General features: G+C 48.5%; 1 protein-coding gene across 3 annotated transcripts in view; it reads left to right on the top strand.

Moving 5' to 3' along the window:
- Positions 1-21,945, top strand: part of NR3C1 (nuclear receptor subfamily 3 group C member 1) — a 61,865-nt gene that overhangs the window by 3,298 nt on the left and 36,622 nt on the right. The gene's annotated exons all lie outside the window — the stretch shown is intronic.

Below are 21,945 nucleotides of genomic sequence, written 5' to 3'. Positions count from 1 at the left end.
ACACAGGCAGTATGGAAGGAAATATTTAAATGTATACAAAAGCTCCTTCGTTTCCAGGGGTTAGAGGATCAATCACTGTGGGCTTTTTTTTCCTTCCTAGCATTACTTAAAATGTTATGCACAAAAATAACTTGGTTGCTGGGTAAATTTCTAGAATTACATTTAAGCTGAACTCAAGTTTTCACTGTGCTCGGTATCGCATTTACCTTACATGGACAAGAAGATTCCGAGTGGGAAATACTCAGCAGCTTGTTCAATAACTGCCTTTAAAGAGATAAGAGTATTTGCAGTCAGGCTTAAACACACCTGGAATTTAACTCCAAGTAGAACGGCAGGAGGGCTGCTGGGAGGGGGTGTGGGTGGCTGGTTCCTACCTGTGGCCAGTGCCTTGGTGGTTGTGATTCCTGGAGTAATGCAGAGGTGCAGCTGTTGCAGGGGTAATGCAGAGGTGCAGCTGTTGCAGGGAAGTGCTGCTGGAGGAGCAGCATGGCTGGGACAGCTCTGGGGCAGAGGAGAATTTGTGTAATCTCTTAGAAAATGGCCCTGCAAGTGCCTATACAGAAACCCGGTATTTGTAGGCTTTTAATCTGGTTTAGCATTCTGGGTTTTATTGCTCTGCTGACAATTGGATCCCCAGGAGTTCCCGCCAGTCCCGGGGCTCTCCCTGCACGATATTTGCTCCATTTTCCCATGGCTGGAATGAAGTGTGCGAGGATTCCTTCTTTGTTTCAATTAGACAGCTTTCAGCTTGCTTTCATTCTCAGTGTCTTTCATAGATTTTGATTTCTGTTGTAAATGTTGGGTTTTTTCTCTTTGAAGTGTTTAAAGCAATTTGTAATGTAAGAGATCCAGAAAAGAAATCGGAATCTGTGGCTAGACTCCACCTTGATAGGTGAATACTGTGTGTGTCTCACCATTTATTTCGACAGACTAGAAATGCTTTGTGCTCACCTTTTGCATGATTAGTCCCGTTCTGTGTTGTGTTCAGTTTGTTTCGTGGGGGCTTTTTTGGGAGTTTATTTCCTCTGTTCTCACTGTATCTTCAATAATAATCATAAATTTTGTGTCAAAGCAAGAAATGTTTCTGCACTGGGGAGGAGGCTTTCAGGGACAGTTTAAATAAGCAGATTGCCCCGAGGTAATGCCAGTGTCACTTTTGAGGGTGATTCGAGGAGGAACAGGTAGGCAGAGCTGGGTCGGGCGGGCAGCAGGAGATGTGTGCCCGGCCTGGGGAGCTCAGACACCGGCGCCGTGTCCTGTGTGTGATCCCGGAGGGATGGGAGCTCCTCTGGGCTGGAACGTGGCCGAGCTGCTCCTGGAGGGAAGGGGCAGGCACGGGGAGATGGTTTGGGCTGCCTGGAGCAGTTGGGGCAGGGCTGGCAGTGCCAGGACAGCGCAGGGACCGTCCCGGAGCATCCCAGCACCGCTGCCTCCTGCACTGCCCGGGGTTATCCACGCCGGGGCTTCAGCAGTGACGTTCTTGCTTCCTGCAAGGTCATCTTACACTTTATTGCTTCCTTTTTGCTGTAAGATAATGGATTTTTTTTTTCTTTATGGAATGTGTAAAGAATTTCAAAGTGGCTCGTAGTTGAGCTTTGCATAAAAATGCGTTATTCACAACTTTGTGGAAGCTGTTCTTGCTTTCCAAGGATTTTTATACACTTCAGCTACAAAGTCCAGTTCTAAAAACAGCATTGTTTGGGTTTGCTTTATTATTTTTATTCTATAACATTCAAGCAAGTCCATCTTCCTTTTACAGTGTTTGAGGTATTAATGAACCCTGGGTTTGAAGCAGGAGTTTTATTTCTTCTTGAACCTTGCCAGAAATATTTGGTCTAAACTGGGTTAGTTTAAGGTGATGTATTGTGGATTTGTTTGTTTTTCTTGCAGAAGACTTAACAAAATTGGCATTTGTTTTAGAAACAAAGGAAGGACTCTCTTGCCAGGTTCCCGTGGTCTGGTATTTTTAGGTACTAAATGTGAGAGGTGGAGGCTGGGATTTTGAGAAGCTTCAGTTTCCAGGAGGAAATACTTTTTGGTGTTTGTAGAATTATTTGTCTACTAATAACATATTAATTGTAGACTGAACATAGGGGAAGAAAAGCTGCAGTTTAGCCCTGGTGTTCAGGTTGTATTTAATCTGCCTGTTCAATGGGAAACTGGGAAATGTCCCTTTCTATCCGCTCGGGCTGGAATTGATGTCACGCCGTTTGTGAGTGCTTTTGCTCCTCCAAGTAGCCCAGCACGCTGGCTTTAATGAGAGAAGTGATAATTGGGCCCAAGAAAACCAATCAATTAGCGGCGAACTGCAGGAGGGATCCGGAAGTTAACAAGTAGAATGCAAACTTGAGGAATTTGATGAATGGGAATGAATTGGCAATAATCAATAAGCTGCTGTCTGCAGAAGAGCCAGCACTGAGCTGCAGCTCCTCAGGCTCCAGATCTGGGCAGGGGGAGGCTCAGGGGGCTTTGTCTGGGATCGCTCGGGGTCTCTGAGCGAGTGCAGCTCGTGAAGAAGGACAGAATGAAAGGGAGGAAGAGGTAGCCTGACATTCATTTTACCTTAGATTTCCTCAGTGGCAGTGAGACAGCAGCTGGAAGAGGAGCACTGGCGCTGCAGTGCTTCACTGGAGGGCTGGAGGATTTGCTGGCGTCCGTCTCCGACGGGATGCTGCTGTGATTTATTCCACAAACCCAGGGAAAACCGTTCTGTTTCAAGGAAATGCTTTTAGCAACGCACTCGCGGGGCCTTTGCGTGGTATATACATTAAATCCTTCACTCAGCTCCTGTTGCTCTGACTTCCTGGAGATGTGGCTTGTTGTGGGGGGGAGTGAAGGATGCCGAGAACCAGCCCAGCAATGCAGGGTTTGCTCTCACAGCCAGAATTCACAGAAACAGGGCCCCACTGGCAGTGTTATGGCTTCTCTTGTTACAGTTGAAATCATTCCTAGTACTTAAGCTTGTGGGGGATAAGGATCATTAAGGAAGTTTAAGAAAGGGCAAGAGCTGAGAGAAGCCATTAAAGAGGAGGAGAGTCTGGAAGGAGCAAGAGTTTCGCTGGTCGGTCCCAGTCCAAAGCCTTGCTTCCAAAATGACCCTTCTGCCCTTCCAGCCTTGACTCTTCAGCTGGGATTCTTCTTGGGCTCAGGTGCTGTGAGAAGGAAGGGGAGGAGGGGGATTGTTTGCCAGCAGTGGTAAAGGTCAGCTGTCCGTTTGTCTTGCTGCTCTGTTTCCCTCGGCTGCGGGTCAAGGCTGGTGGTGATGCAGGGCTGGGTGCAGGGCTGGATGCAGGGGTGGATGAAAGGCTGGATGCAGGGCTGGGTACAGTGCTTGGATGCAGGGCTGGATGCAGGGCTGGGTACAGTGCTTGGATGCAGGGCTGGATGCAGGGCTGGGTACAGTGCTTGGATGCAGGGCTGCGTGCAGGGCTGGGTGCAGTGCTTGGATGCAGGGCTGCGTGCAGGGCTGGGTGCAGTGCTTGCAGTGCTGCCTGACTCAGCAGAGTGTAGTGTGTGGGACATCCACAATCGGGCTTTTTTCATCATCCTGGTTTGATATAAAACCCAGCCCTGGTGTTTGGAGTGCTGGGGCTTCCAGTGGTCTGTGTTGTGATTTGTCAGCTCCATGTGATGCTGCCCTCGGGGTTTGGACTCTGGAGGTGCATGGCCAAAAACCCAGTTGTTTTGGCAGAAAGGGGGAAATCAGGAATGGCCTGCAGAATGTGCTCTGAGGTGCTGTGAAAAGGTAACTGGATAAATGAGAGGTCATGCAAGATGTAATCCACTTTTCCCAGTTTTGGCTGATCCTTCCATTGAGTTCATAGCCAAGGCGGTTGCTGTAAGTCCAGTCCAAATGGTTAACTTCTGCAAATTTATTTCTCCTGACGACGATCTCTACTATAAACTTAATTCTGGTTATAAAACAACTTTATTTTTGTTGTCTGTATAATCTTTTTTAATTTATCTCCATGGTTAAACCCCTTGTACTTTCCTGCTGCCAGTGAAGGCAAAGCTGTGGTTGAATGAGTCCTACTCACGAATCTTCCCAGAAATGTGAAATATGGGAATATTCCAACTCCTACATTGTATATTTACCATGCTAACGATTACTTTTACAGTGGGAGCAGTTTATCTTTGGAGAAGCAAATTTCCCTTCTTCCTTTGATTATTGCTGCTCATTCTGGAAATGAACAAGTGGTGCATAGTCTGCGTGTATATGTAACTGCAAACTGGAACTATTTCTGCATTTTAAAAGGTTCCCAAGGCCTCTTTGGACTAGCATTTATTTTTGGGGTAGCTGGAGCCAGCCCGAGCTGCTGTCCCACCCCGGGGTGCTGCTGTAGTGTCATGTGTGCATTCTGCAAACAGTCCCCATGGCATCAGTGGGGAGGAAAACGACATCCCAGTAAAATCCTCTTTTCAGTCCAAGTTACGAGCAATGGGAAAAGCTTTGTAGAGCTGTAGTTACAATTACCTTGGGTTTGTGCTGTTAAAATAACTGAGTGTCACCTCTGTGTAGAGCAATGAACTTGGAAATGCCTTTGTAAAGTGATCAGCTTGATTTCAGGAGCACAGAAGTGTGTGTGCAAGGTGGTTTCTGGGCAGAGCACTTTGGTTGCTGAGTGCTGTGCACCAGACCCTGGGAGTTTGGGTTAAGCTCTCTTTGGTTTCTCAGCCTTTGTCTCCCAGAGTCTCAAGTATACAGAGATTTTAATCTTATTTACTGAAGAATTACTGTGTGGCACTGTTGCGTGTACAGATGATTGTTCTCATCCCAGGGGTTTTCCGTCTGATTCACTGTAGTGTGAGATCCATTGATAACCATTTGCAGCAGCCCGTGGTGTGAGATCCACTGATGCCCTTCTGTAACACAGCCTCTGCTGAAATGGCCGAGGCCCTGGCAGAGCAGGAGTTAATGCTGTTCTCAGTGCTGGCTTCTGGAAATACTGGTCAGATGCTGTCAGTGGATGGCCCCGTCCCCCTGGGACAGGAGTGAACCAGTACAGCTGGAACAGATGACACACGCAAAAAAAGAATCATTTCATCTCATTGTCTTGGCTCTGACTCCAGAGCAGCTCTTTTGGGCTATCTGTGGGAAAAAACCAAAACACACAGTCGATGGTTTCTTTGTGAGGGTGTGGCCAGCTGTGGCATTGGTCACCTGCAGAGGGACAGCAGCAGAGGGTGAGCTGCTGCAGTGAGCTCCATCCGTGGGCTGGAGCACTTGGTACCCCAAGAGGGGCACCTGGAAGGCTCTGGCCGTGCACTCCAGCTGCCTGTGGGCAGGAGAAGCAGCAGTGTGGGGTGTCCCCGTGTATAACCAGTCCAGCACTCGGGTCCTTACTGGGCTGTGAGTAACTCTGTCCCCAGCACTGCAGCGCTGGGCTGGGAGGACAAGCCAGCACAATTACTGTGCCTCTCCTGAGGGTTTTCCTCCTTACCTCACCTTCACTCCAAAGAAGCTGTCGTGCCTGTGTCTCCCACATCCTGGCCTGACTCAGCTCCCACAGAGCTGTGCCATGATGTTTCCTGCTGGGATTCCATCCCTGCGTGGAGCAGTGTCTCCCTGTGCTCAAGCTCTGCCTGGATTGTGTGGCATGGAACCTCTGAGCGCCCTGGCAGAGGATTTTCCTCCCTCTGCTGTGGTCACCTCCGTGTCCCAGAGGTGCCTGGCAGGAGCAGGAGGAGCAGCTGCAGCTCCTCTGGCTCGGGGAGCTGCTGTGGAATGCAGGGGATGGAGATGAGGTCAGGTTTTCTCAGTGCTCCTGTGTGAAAGGCGAGTTTGGACTCCAGGACGTGCTGTTACTTACCCAGGATATCATGTAGAGTTCTGTAATCCTGGTGCCTTAAATCAATAATCACCACAATTGTCTGGATTTCTGGAGGAAGTTGTGCTCTTCAGAAGTCGTCTCGGCATCGTGTGTGGGGAATGTTTCTGTACCAGCCCATGCCTCTTTAATCCAGCCAGTGCCAGTGGGTCACCATTAAACCTCCAGCTTCCAGCTCGACCTGTGGAGCTCCCATGCTGAATCTCCCTAGAAAATGACAATCCTGATGTATTTTGGAAATTAATATCCCACAGACTGCCGGCACTTTGCTGTGGGGATGCAGTATCATACATAACTTCCCCTTTTTGACCAAATATCTTGGGTTTTGTGACGTTGGAAATGCAAAAGTACTGTTGGGGTAGGAATTCTAAAATAATGATCATGTCTTTCTTAAATTCAGCTCACTGCTACTGTAATTTAGTAAAGAAAACTAGTTTCATATTGGATTTTACAGTAATACATTCTTCCTACTATTTGTAATATGTTTGTACAGTTACTGTGTGTCAGAAAGCAGCTGGAGATCGTCAAATTTCTGCACCACGGTCACACAAGATTTAATATGAAACTTGTGAGCAGCATGGTGCCATTTACTCTTGTAGCTTTATTCAGATACTTCTTATTTTGTATTTGTGTAGCTGAGTTTTAAGTTAGCAAGTGTTGCTCAGGATGGGACTTTTTATAAGGAAATGAGGGCACAAATGAGTAGTTTGTCTGAAAATACTACTTGAGAAACTCAGAAATGGGCTGCAGAGTCAAGGAGGAGCAAATCATGAAGTATCATTGAAATCTGTCATCTATTCTAGAAGCAAATAATGGAAGTGATTTCATAGCTCCCTGGCTTGGTTTCCTTTTTTCCAAGAAACCTGGACAAGGTCCTGTCATTGTCCTTACCCAGAAGATCCCTTGTGGAGCACTTCTGGGTGCAGCAGGGACTTCAGTCTTTTCTTACTAGAAGCTTTGCAGGCAGGGGTGTTTTGGGGGGTTTTTGGTGTGCCTTCCTGCCCCTGAATGTTTGAATCCCTTGAACCCCTGTTCCTGCTGGCAGTTCTCGTGGAGGAGAGGGGCTGCAAGGCTGCTGACGAGTACGCAGCAGCCTGGCTGTGTTTCACTGGTGAGAGGGATGTGAAAATAGCAGATCTGGGGTTAGAAATTCGGTGACATTTTTACAAAGTGAAAACGGGGTTAACTCGTGACTTTTCCAAGCTTTTTGAAGCACCACAGCTTCTGAAATACGAGAAGTAGCAGCAGCAGTGGAAGCTGGTGGGTCTGCTCTCGTTGTATTCTCATTTATTGTGTTTCTCTCACGGTGCTCCCTGGGTTTTTCTTAGCTGAGGGTCCTGCAGGCATTGCACAGCTCCTTCCCAGCTGTGTGAGTTGGGTATGACAGGGGAGGGCTTCCCTGGGTCTCCTCCTTCCCAGCTGGCAGTGGGAACATTTTATTTGTGATTTTGGTCACTTTTTGGCTGGTCAGATGCTGTGAGTTCAGAATGATGTATTTTAAACGAGCACACCTATCCACAGGCACGCTGCCCATTGCTGTGTACCCAAATACCTTTTCCCCTTGCTTGGTTTTTTCCCTGCCCTAAGAGTTTGTGTCACCTTTCTGAAGCAGTAACTTCCTAAAGCCATCAGCACGGTTTTGAATGAATCCGTGCTGAAAACGTGCACGTTCTGCATGCACATGTGTGGATTTGTTGTGCAAGAATGCAGTGCAGGCTTGTTAACTCCAAAAACAAAAACCAAAACTAAACAAAGAAAAGAACTGGCAGACTTGATAGTTTCATGTGGATCTCAGTTTGCATGTCGATTGCAGTTTCCTACTACCCGGCTGTTGTTTTCTCTCTTGTGTTTTTTTTTCTGTGGGTTACTTTTGCTACCAGGGCCTTTGATGGTTTATTTTGCCTGTTAATTTCTGTTAATCTTGTGTTCTGTATGAATTTTTCTCAAATCAATTGTGCTGTCCCCATATGAAGGTGATGTAGGTATAATTAGACTTTTTTTATAAAGGACTCTGCATCTTGGTTCTCTTAAAACATAGATTAGATTAGAACATAAGCCAATATGAGAAAAACAGTTATATCTGAAAACTGACTTTTAAACCAGCTTTAACAATTAGAAATCTTAAACTTCATATGCAGGATAGTTTTTGGATGCTGAAGAGGTATGGAATTTAATTTCACTCCACACTGTAATTTTATAAGATAATACATGTTTATCACCTGTTTATTGGAACAGTAGCATAGTGGGGGTGTCCTGCCTGTTGCTAAGGATTGGCACTGACACAGTGATGGCATTTGGGGTTCTCCAGACCTGGCTTTTATTAAAGAATCATTTCCAAACAGAATCATTTTGGTTGGAAAAGCCCTGCTGGACCCTCGAGTCAAAGCTATGCCCAATCCCCCCTTGTCACCAGCCCAGAGCACCGAGTGCCACGTTTGGGTTGTTTTCAGTACCTCACTGGGATTTCCAGGCATGAATTAAAATTAGCTTGTAGGGAAAGATCTTCCATCTTTGCCTTTTGATTAAAAAATGATGTAATCCCATTTGGGGGAAGAGGAAGACGTGTAATGCTTTTGGGGTTATTTGCTTTGACCAAACAATCCTGATAAGCTGCAGGTTTAAAAGAAAACTGAAGGTTAAATTTCTGCTCTCGTTTGAAGCAGCACAAATTGCAGCTGTGATCCTGGATCATACATAGGCTCTTTAATCCATATTTCAGCAAAGGCTTTTTCTCTGACCTACTTGGTCCTAGCCCAGCCCAGGTTTTTGGGAGGTCCCTTGGCCACCCTGCCTGTGGGGGCAGTTCTCTGGTGTAGGGTCCGAGTCCTGCTCTGGTGTGGGTTCCCTTGGTTTCATTTTCACGTCGCTTTATGAATTCTGCCCTTCCTGGACACGTGTTTCTGCTAAGCCCCGCACATCTGCCATTTTCTGATCTGAAAAGGAAGCTTCTCTGACACCTTCTTTTTCAACAAAACCCATCTAACAAGTTCTGTGCTGACTTGGTTTCCCTAGCTGGAGAAGACAAGTCTGTTCTCATGCAATGCCAGGTGATTTGCAAGTTCTGTGCATGATTTGATAAAAAAATCTAGTGCTGAAACTCCCTCATCTAAAATGTAAGTGTTGTAAGAACCTGAGTGCTTGGAATTCTGTATTATGAGTAGCAGAGCATTCCTTTTTCAGCTCTTATTGAAGGCAGCAGTTAATATTAGGATGCCTGCGCGACAACATCCTGAGTCATCGAGATACTTGACAGCTACTTTCCAACCAGAGCAACTGGTTTGACAAATGAGCTTGGACTTATTTTATCACTTTAAAGATAAATCTTTAAAGACTCTTTTAACACGTTAAAGGTTGGGAGATGTGCTATTTTATTAAATAACAATCTGGAGGTTTCCAAGTCCACTTATTTTAGTGGCTGAGCTGGTTCTGTGTGGCAGATCAAAGCTGGCGGAGTCGCACGGCATAGCAGTGGGGAGGAGGAAGTGACTGGGTTTCTATTCCTGGCTGACCCCAGCCTCGGAACCGAGGAAGAGCTTTAAAGGAAATGCAGCATTCAGCTCTCTGAATCTTTCCAAGTATTCACAAGTGCTACCAGCACTGGCTTCCTGCTTGCGACGTTTCGAGGCGTGGACATCTTAAAGCTGTCCTGATTTCACGATGAAACAGGGGTAACAGGGGAAGCCCTAAAATTCATGGAAATAGCAAAACTTGCAATTCCAGATTTTATCAAAAACATGCAGACCATCCTATTTTTACCTGGCAGGCAGCTCTGCAGGGCCAGGTGGGGTGGGAGGAGGTGGGTGGGAAGGGATGGCCCGAGCCCAGTGGGGCTGCTGGCACACGGCTGGGCAGGGAATGCTCCCTGGGATGGGTGCAGAGCCAGCGATGCCCTGGGCTGGGTGGCTTTGCCCAGCAGACCTGGAGGAGCTGCCAGCCCGTGGACCAGCTCCGTGCTGGGGCTCCTGGAGCACCTGCAGTGTCCCAGGACCTGGAGCAGTGGGTTGGGAGCCCAGCTCTGGCCCTTGGCAGCGGGGGAGGCTGTAAACCTGTAAGGTCACCGAGCACGTGGAGGCTCTTGCGAAAGAGCTGTCCTTGCTCCTGGAAGGAAAACATCCCCTCATCCAGTGCCCTGGGCTTCTCTGAGGCTGCGGGTGAGCTGGAAGTCCAGCCGACCCCAACAGGTTGGAATCGCTTTGTCTCCTTCCTTCAAGGCTTGGACACGATTCCTTGCCAGAGGCCATTCCAAAAGAAAGAGGCCAGCAACTGCCCAGGCTGTGCTGGAGCTGGAAGAGCAGTTTTTGGAGAGCTGGAGGGCTGGGCAGTGGGGCAGAGTCTGGGGGGTGGCTCCCTGTGGGTCAGCATGGGGCTGGGCAGGGAGTGTGCACGGAGGTGTCTCCTTAGCTGATCTGAGCTCTGCTGGGTGCCAGGCTGGAACGCTCTGCCAGCGCAGAGCCGGGCAGAGAGGGAGCTGCAGCTGGAGATGCAGGGCTGGGAGCTCGGGAATGCCAGGATGGAGCTTGGAGCTGGCGTGGGGGCTCGGGAAGGGCTCTGGGCTGTCACTGATCCTCCTGGGACACCCCCGGCTCGGTGGGAGGGTGCATGAGGGTGTCTGGCAGCAGGAGGGATGGAGGAGCAGCTGTGGCTGTGCTCCCATCCCAGCACTGCCCCTTCCTTCCCTGCTGCCCGCTCCTGAGTGGCACCAGAGCTCCTGACTGGCACCAGAGCTCCTGACAGGTACCAGAGCGCTGCTCTGGAGGGGTTTGGCTCCAGGGCTTTAGGGATTGTCCCCAGATCCACCAGGTAAGCAGCCAGAATGGAGGGGGGCCAGTGGCAAAGCCAGGGTGGTTGCAGTGATGTCTTCCTGCACAGCACTTCTTTCCTTTCCTCCTTTCTGATACTGGGATATTCACATGTTTGTGTATTCCCCCCACCCCACGTGTTAAATCGCATGCTTCATTTTGTCTTTAAAATTTCAAATAAATCAAGGTGATTATAGAAAACAAGCTCTGCCAGATGCTGCTGAGGGAAAATTCCTAAGGGCTTGAAAGCCATCCTTCACTTCTTCCATGCTGTACTCATTGTTGCAGAGACATCTAGGAAATTAAAATCTTCTATGATAAAGATGGGTTACTCTGTCATGCATATTGCCATCAGTAGTTTCCCTGGCTGTATCTGTCGCCCCACACGCTTTGGATTGCTGTACCAGCACTGAGGAATGTTCTTTTACTCCTGTGCTGCTGCCACGGATGTGTCACCAAAAGCAGCCAGACTCCAGTTTGGCAAAAATCAATTTTTTTCACTAGTTTAACTGCAGGGAGATTGCAGTGAATAGAATAAATAATAATTTAATAGAATTAATACAAATTTATAACTGAAATGTTATATTTTGAAGTATTTTCTACAAACAAAGCAAGAAAGAACATTAATTGTTCAAGAAAAATGAGAACTTAACCATGTTCTAGCCATTCCAGTAGTTTATTTTATTTTATTTTCCAGCTGTCAGGGATAGAACTCGGTGCTCTCCTCTCTCTAATCATTCTTTCCCAGTGATTGTTGTTGCTGTGTTGACAGTGTGCTGTGGTTGTGATGCTGGTTGTGAAGGTGCAATTAATCCAGGGGGTGAGCGATGGGGCTGCAGGCAGGAGCTGCCTTTTGGGGTGTGCTGGGAGCAGGCTGGGGTCTGGGGGATCCCAGGGCAGCTCAGATCCCTGCTCAGGCACTCCGTGTGTGCAGCACATTGTGTTACTGCTGTACATTTCCCAGGGTGATGATGAATCTCAACGGTTTTCCCAGAATTGTAGTTTTAGTGAATAAAGCTGTTCTCGACGCCGGAGCGGGGAATGGTGTTGGGAATCCTTGGTGTGTTTCTGCCCTGAGGGGGTTTCTAATTCTTTCCAGTAGAAAGTCGTCATGCAGATACTGCAGAGCATTAATTGCTCGGACTTAGCCTCGCACAACATGTGAAAATTAACAATAACACAAACAAGCTGGTGATGAGACACTGCCCTGGGAGGCGTTGTGTTCAAATGCAGTTGTTGGCTTCTCCAGCCCCTGTTTTGAAGACCTTTCTGAGCCCGTGGGTGAGACCAGGCTGGGAGCAGCCAATGGCTCTGTCCTCCGTGGCTGCTGCCCTGCTCCGGGCCACGCTGCTCTGCTCTTATTTCTGGAGCTCGGTCAGGCTTTCGGATCGCTTCCAGAGCAGTACTTTTTTGGTGTCAGTCAGTCTTTGGGCAGGGTGTCCTCGCTGTAGGGGGGCACAGTTTGTGCCCAGAAGCAGCAGAGCAGAGCTGTGTCCCTGCACGCTGGAGTTTCTCCGGGGAGAGCTGCCCCTGTCTCACTGCCCTGCCCTACCTGAGATGCTCCTTCTCACAGCCTCTCTCTTGGCCTGGGCACTTGGATTTCTCTGGAGCTGTTCTAACCAAGCCTGTTGCCTGTTGCTGTTATTTTCCATTCACGGAAGATCTGCAGATCGTTATTACTTTCCTCTTTCTGCAGGTGGCTGAGCTGCCACCTGCCTTTATTAATTCCTTTGCAGCATCACGCTCATCAAGCTGCTGCTGTCTGGGCAGGGGCTGTGTCTCTTACCATCCTCCATCTCAAAAAGTGGAGTCAAATATTTGATGATAATTTTGTAGCACTCCAGCACTGGCACATTCACCTTTTATTTTGGATCCCTGAGTTGGTGGAGTCTCTACTTTCTTATTTTTATTATTGCTGGCACAGTGAAGACAGGATCATAGAATGGCTTGGGTTGGGAAGGACCTTAAAGCCCATCCAGTGCCACCTCTGCCATGGCAGCGACACCCTCCACTGTCCCAGGCTGCTCCAAGCCCTGTCCAGCCTGGCCTTGGGCACTGCCAGGGCAGCCACAGCTTCTCTGGGCACCCTGTCCCAGGCACTCACCCAAAATCCCATCTAACCCTTCCCTCTGTTTAAAGCCTTTCCCCAGTCCCATGTAAAAAAGGACAGCACTTTTGGTCTCCTTCTAAGTAACCTTTTGCCAGTCCAAGTTTCAGTTTTCAGGCCAGTCAGTCTGGATTTTGCAATTGCCTTTGATAAATAAGCAGTGTCTGGGTTTGCATTTGACAGGACAGGCGTGTTGGAATTCACTTGGTGAATCCTTTTGGCCTGTGAAAACTGCTTCTTCACCCTAGTGATGCCTTTTTCTGTTAAATCCCCAGCTGTGATTATATCTCTTACCATATGCAAGTGCATTTTAAATTTTCTGTTACGAAATTTGTATCTACTTAGATTAGAAGGCAAATATAGAAGGTCTGTGTTTGATATTTAATATTTTTAGAGAAGTAGCGTGCCGGTTTTGTGTCAGGGTAGACATGCAAATGTAAGACAAGCACTTTAAGTCACAGGTTGGAAGGCTGTTGGTCAGTCCCAGCCTGTGGGACAAGATTAGAGTGTCTGGTTGTGAGAGATGGCCGAGGACCGAGTCTTTTTCTTAACAAACCACGGGTTTTGTGACTGTCCACGTAAAGGCAGGGGAGAGCTCAGCCACTGTCCCCTGCCAGCTCCTGAGCAGCTCTGCTGCAGCCTGTGCCTCTGGAATCACGGGGCAGGATTAGCTGGGGCTGGCGTGCAGCTGCAGACCCAGCCCAGCAGCACCTGGGATCCGGGACCCTGTCCCTGTGTGGGATCAGGGACCCTGTCCTTGTGTGGGATCGGGGACCCTGTCCCTGTGTGGGATCAGGGACCCTGTCCTTGTTTGGGATCGGGGACCCTGTCCTTGTTTGGGATCGGGGACCCTGTCCCTGTGTGGGATCAGGGACCCTGTCCTTGTTTGGGATCAGGCACCCTGTCCTTGTTTGGGATCGGGGACCCTGTCCTTGTTTGGGATCAGGGACCCTGTCCTTGTTTGGGATCGGGGACCCTGTCCTTGTTTGGGATCAGGCACCCTGTCCCTGTGTGGGATCGGGGACCCTGTCCTTGTGTGGGATCGGGGACCCTGTCCCTGTTTGGGATCGGGGACCCTGTCCCTGTTTGGGATCGGGGACCCTGTCCCTGTGTGGGATCGGGGACCCTGTCCCTGTTTGGGATCGGGGACCCTGTCCCAGTGTGGGATCGGGGACCCTGTCCCAGTGTGGGATCGGGGACCCTGTCCCAGTGTGGGATCAGGGACCCTGTCCTTGTTTGGGATCGGGGACCCTGTCCCTGTGTGGGATCGGGGACCCTGTCCCTGTTTGGGATCCGGGACCCTGTCCCTGTTTGGGATCGGGGACCCTGTCCCAGTGTGGGATCGGGGACCCTGTCCCTGTTTGGGATCGGGGACCCTGTCCCAGTGTGGGATCGGGGACCCTGTCCCAGTGTGGGATCGGGGACCCTGTCCCTGTGTGGGATCGGGGACCCTGTCCCTGTGTGGGATCGGGGACCCTGTCCCAGTGTGGGATCAGGGACCCTGTCCCAGTGTGGGATCGGGGACCCTGTCCCTGTGTGGGATCGGGGACCCTGTCCCTGTGTGGGATCGGGGACCCTGTCCCAGTGTGGGATCGGGGACCCTGTCCCAGTGTGGGATCGGGGACCCTGTCCCTGTTTGGGATCAGGGACCCTGTCCCTGTGTGGGATCGGGGACCCTGTCCCTGTGTGGGATCGGGGACCCCTGGGCTGTGTGCAGTGAGCTGAGTTGGGCTCAGCCTGCCAGGGGTGCTGGTGCAGAGGGTGGCAGGGTGCTGGTGGCAGAGCCCCTGCTGTCCCTGCAGCTCCCAGAGCAGCCTTGGCTGCCTTTGGCTCCCACAGTGCTCGGGGTCAAGGGGCTCAGCCCAAAGCTTTGTGCTTTCCGTGGCTACAAGGGAGGAGAAACTGCTTGGGAAAGCCACTGCTCCCTGTGGCAGGCACATTCTTCTCTCTCTCAGGATTTTTTCATAGAGAGACACAGAGGGAAGAAAGAGAAAACAATTTCTATTTCTGCTCCTTGTTCTTCCTATGTGGAATGTGTTTGGAGAATTGTCTACCTGGGGTGATGCTTGGTTGGATTCTGGTGAGGATTGTTTGAGCCTGGTGGTCAATCCAACCCACCTGGGGCTGGGCTCAGAGAGGGGCACGAGCTGTGAGTCAGATATGGGAGTTAGAACAAGTAGGTGTGTAGTTTTATTATCTCCTTTAAATAGAATATTAATGTATTATAGTACAGTTATAATAAAGAAATCATTCAGCCTTCTGAGCTGGAGTCAGACCTCAGCATTCTTCCCACCAGGCTCACCTGCATTTGCAATAGCTCCCTGCTCGTGAGGGTCAGAGGCCCTTCCCAAAGCCTTGCCAAGGCTCCAGCTCCTCTGGCATGTGGCTGCTGAAGCTGTGACTCCCAATGGCATGAGTGGTGAAGGTGCCATGTTCTCTGTACACTACAGGACTTGGCTTGTAGAATACTTGTCAGACCCCATCAGCAGGGTTTTTCACTTGAATCACAAGATTAAGATGAGTCTTAAATAACTGAGAGCTCCTGGAAAGAAGCAAACATCTGTGTTGTGTGTCTGCTTCAGGTCTGCATGTGCTCTGTACGTGTGCTTGCTCTTGTCAAAGCAGCACGGAATCCTGAGAGCTGGAGAGTTACATGGGGGACATGGACATAGCAGCATTATTTCTCTGGAATAATATCATTCCTGCTTGTTCCTAAATGCTCTTGCTGGTTTGATATGTAAGAGTTTGAATTTGACACTGGATTCTTTAGTCACTGTAGATATTCTGAAGTGAGTGTAGGAGCCATCAGCGGTGAATATTTTTATTCTGCTTTGTTCTTCCTTCCTCTCTGACCAGAAAACTTGGTTCTTTTCTGGATTTGGGGATGCACTCTGGAGTTATCAGTGCTTAGACAACAAGTAAACACGTACTGTACATGGGCTGCTGGCCAGCTGGCCCTGGCAGCCAGCAGCTCGGGACTTGCTTTCAGCCCCAGAAGAATGCCTGTTTGCTTGGTCATTTCCTTTCCTTTCAAAGACAAAAAATAAAACTTTTTTCCTCCAATTAAATTGCTTTCCTGGCCTAAATATTGAAATTAAGGAGAGAGGTCCTCAGATATTTGAGCTCAGGCAATCTGGGAGGAAGCTTTTGAGTTTGCACAGTCGCTGGGCTGGGAAGTGACTGGGCTTGAAATTCATGGGTTTTTTCTCCTTTCTTTGTGGTGGAGTTCAACACTGAATTTCTCTCCCTGGCTGAGGCCTGCATTGTCTGTGGCAGCTGTGCTTGCCCCCAGAGTGGTATTGGGGCAGTGCTCTGAGCACCCATGGGCTGTGTCCCTGAGGCTGAGATTTTTCTCTGCTTGGAAAATCCCCTTTCCTGCATGTTTCCAACTCCAGGGTGGGAAAGGCAACTCAGAACATGACCTGAAGCACCCTGGGACATACCTGGCCACAGTATCCTGGTGTTTCAACCACTGTGACTAGTTTCCATACAGTATTTGAGCAATCACATTTCTGTAATGTGGAGTTAAAAATGTCTGTGCTGTAAGCTGGAGAATAGTTAGACTGAATGCATGCCTGTAATTGATCTTTTTTGATGGTTATTATACTAAAGACCTGCCAGGAAATTTGCTTCCTTTCCCGTATCCCTTTCCTTCTCCCCTCAAAATGTGCTCAGAAACTCCAAAACAAAGGGAAAGCCTCAGCACATGACTCGGGGCTCGTGGTGGTGGCTCCTTTGACCTGAGGAGGATTTTTTCAGGGGCACCAACACAATGTGTGTATTATTGCCTCCAGCTCTTGGGTTCTTCAGCCTGGGATAAGGTAGGGGCAGGTTTGGGAAGAGATGCCCAGGGAGGTTTGGGGGTGTCCCAGGAAGGGCTGGAGGTGGCACTCGGTGCTCTGGGTGGGGACAAGGTGGGGACTGAGCACAGCTCAGTGACCTTGGAGGTCTTCTCCTGTTTGAAGGATGCTGTGATTTTGCTGGCATCCTTTCACCAGTGTTACATAGACCAAGGAGTTATGTTGGGTGCTGGAGCAAATCTGCTTTTGCAGGGGACTTCACGGTAATTGTTTCTTACACAGCAGTCTCAGGTATCATCTCTCTTCTTGACTCTAGTTTGAGGTGAAAAAGAAATCAGAGGGTGCCTTGGCAGTGGGATTGAAACAGCAGCACAGGTGATCTTGGGGTTAATTTACTTATTCGGCAGAACCCTGTTTCCAGCTTCGTTTTATCTCTCCTCTGATCTGCAGTCTCTGTCCACGCAATGCTGTTTTGCAATAGCAGTTGCATTTCTGGCAACTCCCGGGCTGGTTTTGCCTCCTTGGGGTGGCGGAGCTGCCTCTGCACAGCTGCAGCTGCCCCTGCTCGGGGTGCAGAGCTCAGGGGGACCTTGGGGCACAGGGACGTGTCTGCTGAGCTTCCTGAGAGGCTGCAGAAAGCCTGAGCAGACATCCAGCATTCTGCATCTTGGGAAATCAAAACAGCTTGCAGGAGAGTGAAGGCTGATGACAGGAGCCACCTTCTTTTCCAGCTGCCTCCAATCAGTGTCAAGTAAAATGCTTATTTTATACAGCAAGGGTGTGAGGGAGTTTGCCTTTAAAAAGTGTGTAAAAAAACTTCCTTTTCATATTGTAATACAAGACTGAATTTAAAGGCTGGTTTTGAAATCAGTAATACTTAGTGGAAACTGGGTTTGAGTATTTTGAATAGTTTTCTTCATTATTAATTTCCATTTGAGCACTTTGAAGCCTATCAAGTCCATTTCCTGTCTCCATGATCGCATTGAGATTACTTGGTGGTTTCTCTGATCTTCTCGAGGCCTTGCTTTCTGTAAATGACAGTCCCTGTGGTATTTATAAAACTGTTTTTTACTTGGTGGTGTTATTAAAAAATGTCGAGCAGAAAAAGTGAATATGGGAGGAATGAATTTGGCTATTTCTGACTTTGCAGCACTCTTGGGTGGCTCTCGCTGCGGGGAGGAGGAGGCTGGTACTGAGCAGGAGAGCAGTAACGTGGGTTTATTCCGTGTCCTGGGAGCACATTCCTGGCTGCAGTAAAGGCTGTAACGAGCCCTCTGCAGATGGAGCTGGGATTTGTCACCTGGTGTTAGCACTGAGACATGGAATTCGTTCCTTGCTTCATCAAACTCCATAAAATATTTCAAGTTTTTCTTACAAAGCTTAAAAACGCTACCAGGTCATGGTTTGAGGTTCAACCTAATAGTGAGATTTAGTTGGTAATTTCCTTTATTTCCAAATACAAAAAGTCAATTTTTTTTTCTCCAATTAAATTGCTTTCCTGGCCTAAATATTAGAATTAGGGGAAGAGCTTCTCAGATATTGGGGCTTGGGCAATTTGGAAGGAAGCTTTTGAGGTCTTTGAGAAAAGGCTGTGCAGATCACAGAATTCCAGAGTCACTGAGGCAAGGAAACAGCCCCAACACCACCGAGTCCTGCCGTGCCCCATCCCCACCCTGTCCCCAGCCCAGAGCCCCGAGTGCCACCTCCAGCCCTTCCTGGGACACCTCCAAGGGGACTTGGATGGGGACTCCAACCCTCCCTGGGCAGCTCCTTCCAAACCTGTCCACACCTTACCCCAGGCTGAGGCATGCAGGAGCTGGGAGCAGGAATGTTTGCTTTTCTTTCCTTTGTGCAGCAGTTGAAGCCCATTTTCTCTCCCTGGTTGAAATAGAAACCCTGCTTTGTTCTTTAGCTCTTCTGCATGTACATTTCTCAGCCCAGAACAGATTTTCTGAGAAAAGACAGATTCTCTTCATTGTCGGCCCTTAAGTGAAGCTGAAGGAGAAGTGCCAGATGCTGCAGGATTTGTGATGAAAGTTGCAGGAATAAAAAGTCCAGGGGACACTCATCATTGTCTCTTTGGAAAGGCCGACCTGCTTATCTCTTACCTCCAGCAGTGGCTCCAGCTGAGGTGAGGAGCTGCAGCCTTTTGCCTGCATCTGATATTTCCTTGTGGATTATTGCAGGGGAAAATGGGGTTAACTCGTGACTTTTCCAAGCTTTTTGAAGCACCACAGCTTCTGAAATACGAGAAGTGGCAGCAGTAGTGGAAGTTGGTGGGTCTGCTCTTGTTGTATTCTCATTTACTGTGTTTCTCTCACAGTGCTCCCTGGGTTTTCCTTCCAGAACCAGCTGTGGGTTCCACATACAGAATAGGGTAAGAGGAAAATCTGTGTTACAGGTAGGAAAAGCTGTTGGTAATGATGGCGTGTTCAGCATCACCAATAAGAAAATACAAAACTTAAGACATTCCTTCCTGTCACTTTGATGATAAATTATATTCAGGCGTTGGTTAATCTCATCTAAATTCAGACATGCTGAGGATTCAAATTTAAGAGCATAATTATCCTTAGTTTAGTTTTCTCTATGAGGCAGTGGGGAGGAGAAACAGGCTTGGATTGTTCTTGGCTATTCAGTGTTTCTTTGTATTGCCAGGTGAGTGTTCATTATAGCCATACTTCTAAAATTAGTACCTCTTTTGGTTCCTGGAGTGAGATGAAATTAATTTGGTGGGGCAAAAATGACTCTAGTTTTTTTTTTATATCTTGTTCCTAGGAGGTGTTAGTTCTTTCATTTTTTATTTTCTGTGGTGGTGGTTTATTTGTTGATTGTCTCAATTATACTTTACAGATTGGACGTTGAGACACTGAAATGTTATGGCTGTATCCATCCTGCATGATCCAGATGTTGTCTTAACTTTTAACCTGGCTTGTCTCTCAGCCAGATCCTTTATTACCTTGCCACGAGTAGATTGAGTGGTGGAAACTTCCCTAGGCAGGGTGGAGAGGAGCAGCCTCACGTGTGGTGGGATGGCTCCATGAAAATCAGGAGCTCCTCCTCTCCTGGGAGGGGCAGTGGGGTGACTCCATGAAAGCAGAGGGGCTGCTGGTCTCCTGGGAATCAGTGGGGTGGCCCCACAGCACCAGGAGCTCCTGGGAATCAGTGGGATGGTCCCACAGCACCAGGAGCTCCTGGGAACCACTGGGGTGGTCCCACAGCACCAGGAGCTCCTGTTCTCCTGGGAATCACTGAGATGGCCCCACAGCAGCAGGAGCTCCTGGGAATCAGTGGGGTGGCTCTTTGTCTCCCAGGAAGGACCAGCACAGCAGATCCCACCTGGCACCCTGCAGGTCCTGCTGCAGCCCTGCACCTGCATTCACAAACCTGTGCCAGGTGAATCCCTGTCCAAAGGAGGCTTTATCTGCAGGCTCAAGCAGAGCCCTCTCCTCACAAAGAGTTCAGTGTGCAGTCAGAGCTGGGTTTGTTCCCGTTGCAAACGTGTTGGTCAGCGTGACCTTTGTTGAATGTTTCTCAGACAGAACATTTAAGTGACATAAGAGCAGTTGGATGCTGTCAGACAGATTTGAGCCTGGAAATGCGGCGAGGCTTTGCTCATACATGTATTTATTGCACCTCAGAAATACTCCTGGGGTGGCTGCACCTTCTGGGGGTGTTCAGAGCTGTGCTGGGGAGCCAGGCTGCTGCAGCCTCGGCTCTCGGAGCCCTGGCCATGCTGACCCATGTGGGGTCTCACCTGCTGCTTCATCCTGAACCACTGTTAAAAACAGGGAAAAATTAACCACTTCGCTGTTTCCTAAAGGTGGTTTGTTTTGGGTTAATTTCTCTAAAGCCCCACAAATCTGAGAGAAGCTTTTCAAGGGCAGAAAAGCTATTTTTCTGAAGGAATCTCATTCCAGCATTGGAGTTGGCTGAGCCATTGGATCAGAGTCTCTCAAAGATGCAGTAGCAGTTGAAGTTATTGTACTGTTAAAGCAAGACAGAAATGTGTGCTGAAACCAGGATGTTGTGTTTTAGATAAAAGCACCTCCATGTGCTTTCCATTTGTAAACTGAAGGCTTTGTGAGTGTCAGCATCCCCTGTTATTTGGAAGCTTGTTTGGTGTGTGTGATTGCACCTGTATGGGGTCTGCACCCTGGGAGTGTCAATGCTGCTTTGGTTTGTTTCTCTGGTACTTGCTGCTGAAAAAGCTGATTATAAAGCTGAGACTGAGGTAAATGAAGTTGTACCCCCAGTGAGGTCTTCTCAGTAATGTCTGATTGAAATGGATCTTTTTTTTCTCCTTTGATTTATGTTAATATTTTTTTAATGGTGAGATTGTTGGATTGACTTATCACCTGGTGGGTTGAAGGAATTGCCTGATGAACTTTCATTTTTTCCTCCCCTATCCCGAGTCTGTCTGTGTCAGATTTTTGTTTCTGATACGCTCTTCAGGTGCCCATAGCTTTGACACCTTTCCTAGCTGCAGCTCAAGAAGCATTTTTTGATATTTTTATATAGTTTGATTTCATCAATTATATGGGAAACACATTGCCATACCTGTTCTGTCACCTCCTGTGTAATTATGCTTATGTAAGGATACAAGGACTTAGGCACTAATACATAGTTTTAAAATTGAATTAAACACCTGTTTTCTTCAGGTGCTGAGTAGAGTGAGCTCACCTCCCAAACCCAGCATGCAGTGAATTCTGCCTTTCCCACATTTCAGTAGTAAGAGCCCAGTAATTTTTCTGTGAGGAATACAACAGCTCTCTTACGGGAACAGTCTTTAGATGACTTCCAAACCTGTTGCAGCTGTGAATGCAATATATACTCCATTGAGTAAATCTTGAGTAATGACCACAGTTAAAATGCTTGAGCTGAGCTGTTGTGACATGTTCTAACTCAGGAAAAGAAAAGAGTTTCCCAGCAGGAAAGTTTTTAATGCTTTTCAGAAGGAATGTTGGGATTGCTGCTGTTGGACACGTGCAGTAGGTTCATCCCTCGGAGGAGAGGGATGGTGTGGAGGACTCGGGGTCTGTCCGTCCCTGTCGTGGTGGCTGTGTGAGGGAGGTAAACAGCCCATTAATGAAGTTTACAGATGGAGTTTAATTGGGAGGGGTTCCCAGTGCTGCTCAGGAAGAGAAAATACACAAAGAGGCAGAGACGAACAATGTGGCCAGGAAACAGCGCGAGGTTCAGCGAGGAAGGAATAGAGCTTCCTTCAGCTGACAGGGAGGGCAGAGGACAGAGCAAAGGGGATAAAATAATCCCAGAAGCCCAGGAGGGGGACAGAAGGCAAGAGCTAAAAGTACCATGGGGGAAAAAAGCTCACCACAAAGGAGCCCAGAGCCCCAAGGTGAGAATTGCCCGTGAAGGCGTGGGCAGCATGAGGGATGTGGTGAAACATCTTC

The sequence above is a fragment of the Lonchura striata genome, chromosome 13 (genome assembly GCF_050655825.1).
Source record: "Lonchura striata isolate lonStrDom1 chromosome 13, ASM5065582v1, whole genome shotgun sequence".
Taxonomy (NCBI): Eukaryota; Metazoa; Chordata; class Aves; order Passeriformes; family Estrildidae; genus Lonchura; species Lonchura striata.
The sequence above is the reverse complement of the archived record's forward strand: the minus strand, read 5'-3'. Positions and strand labels throughout refer to the sequence as shown.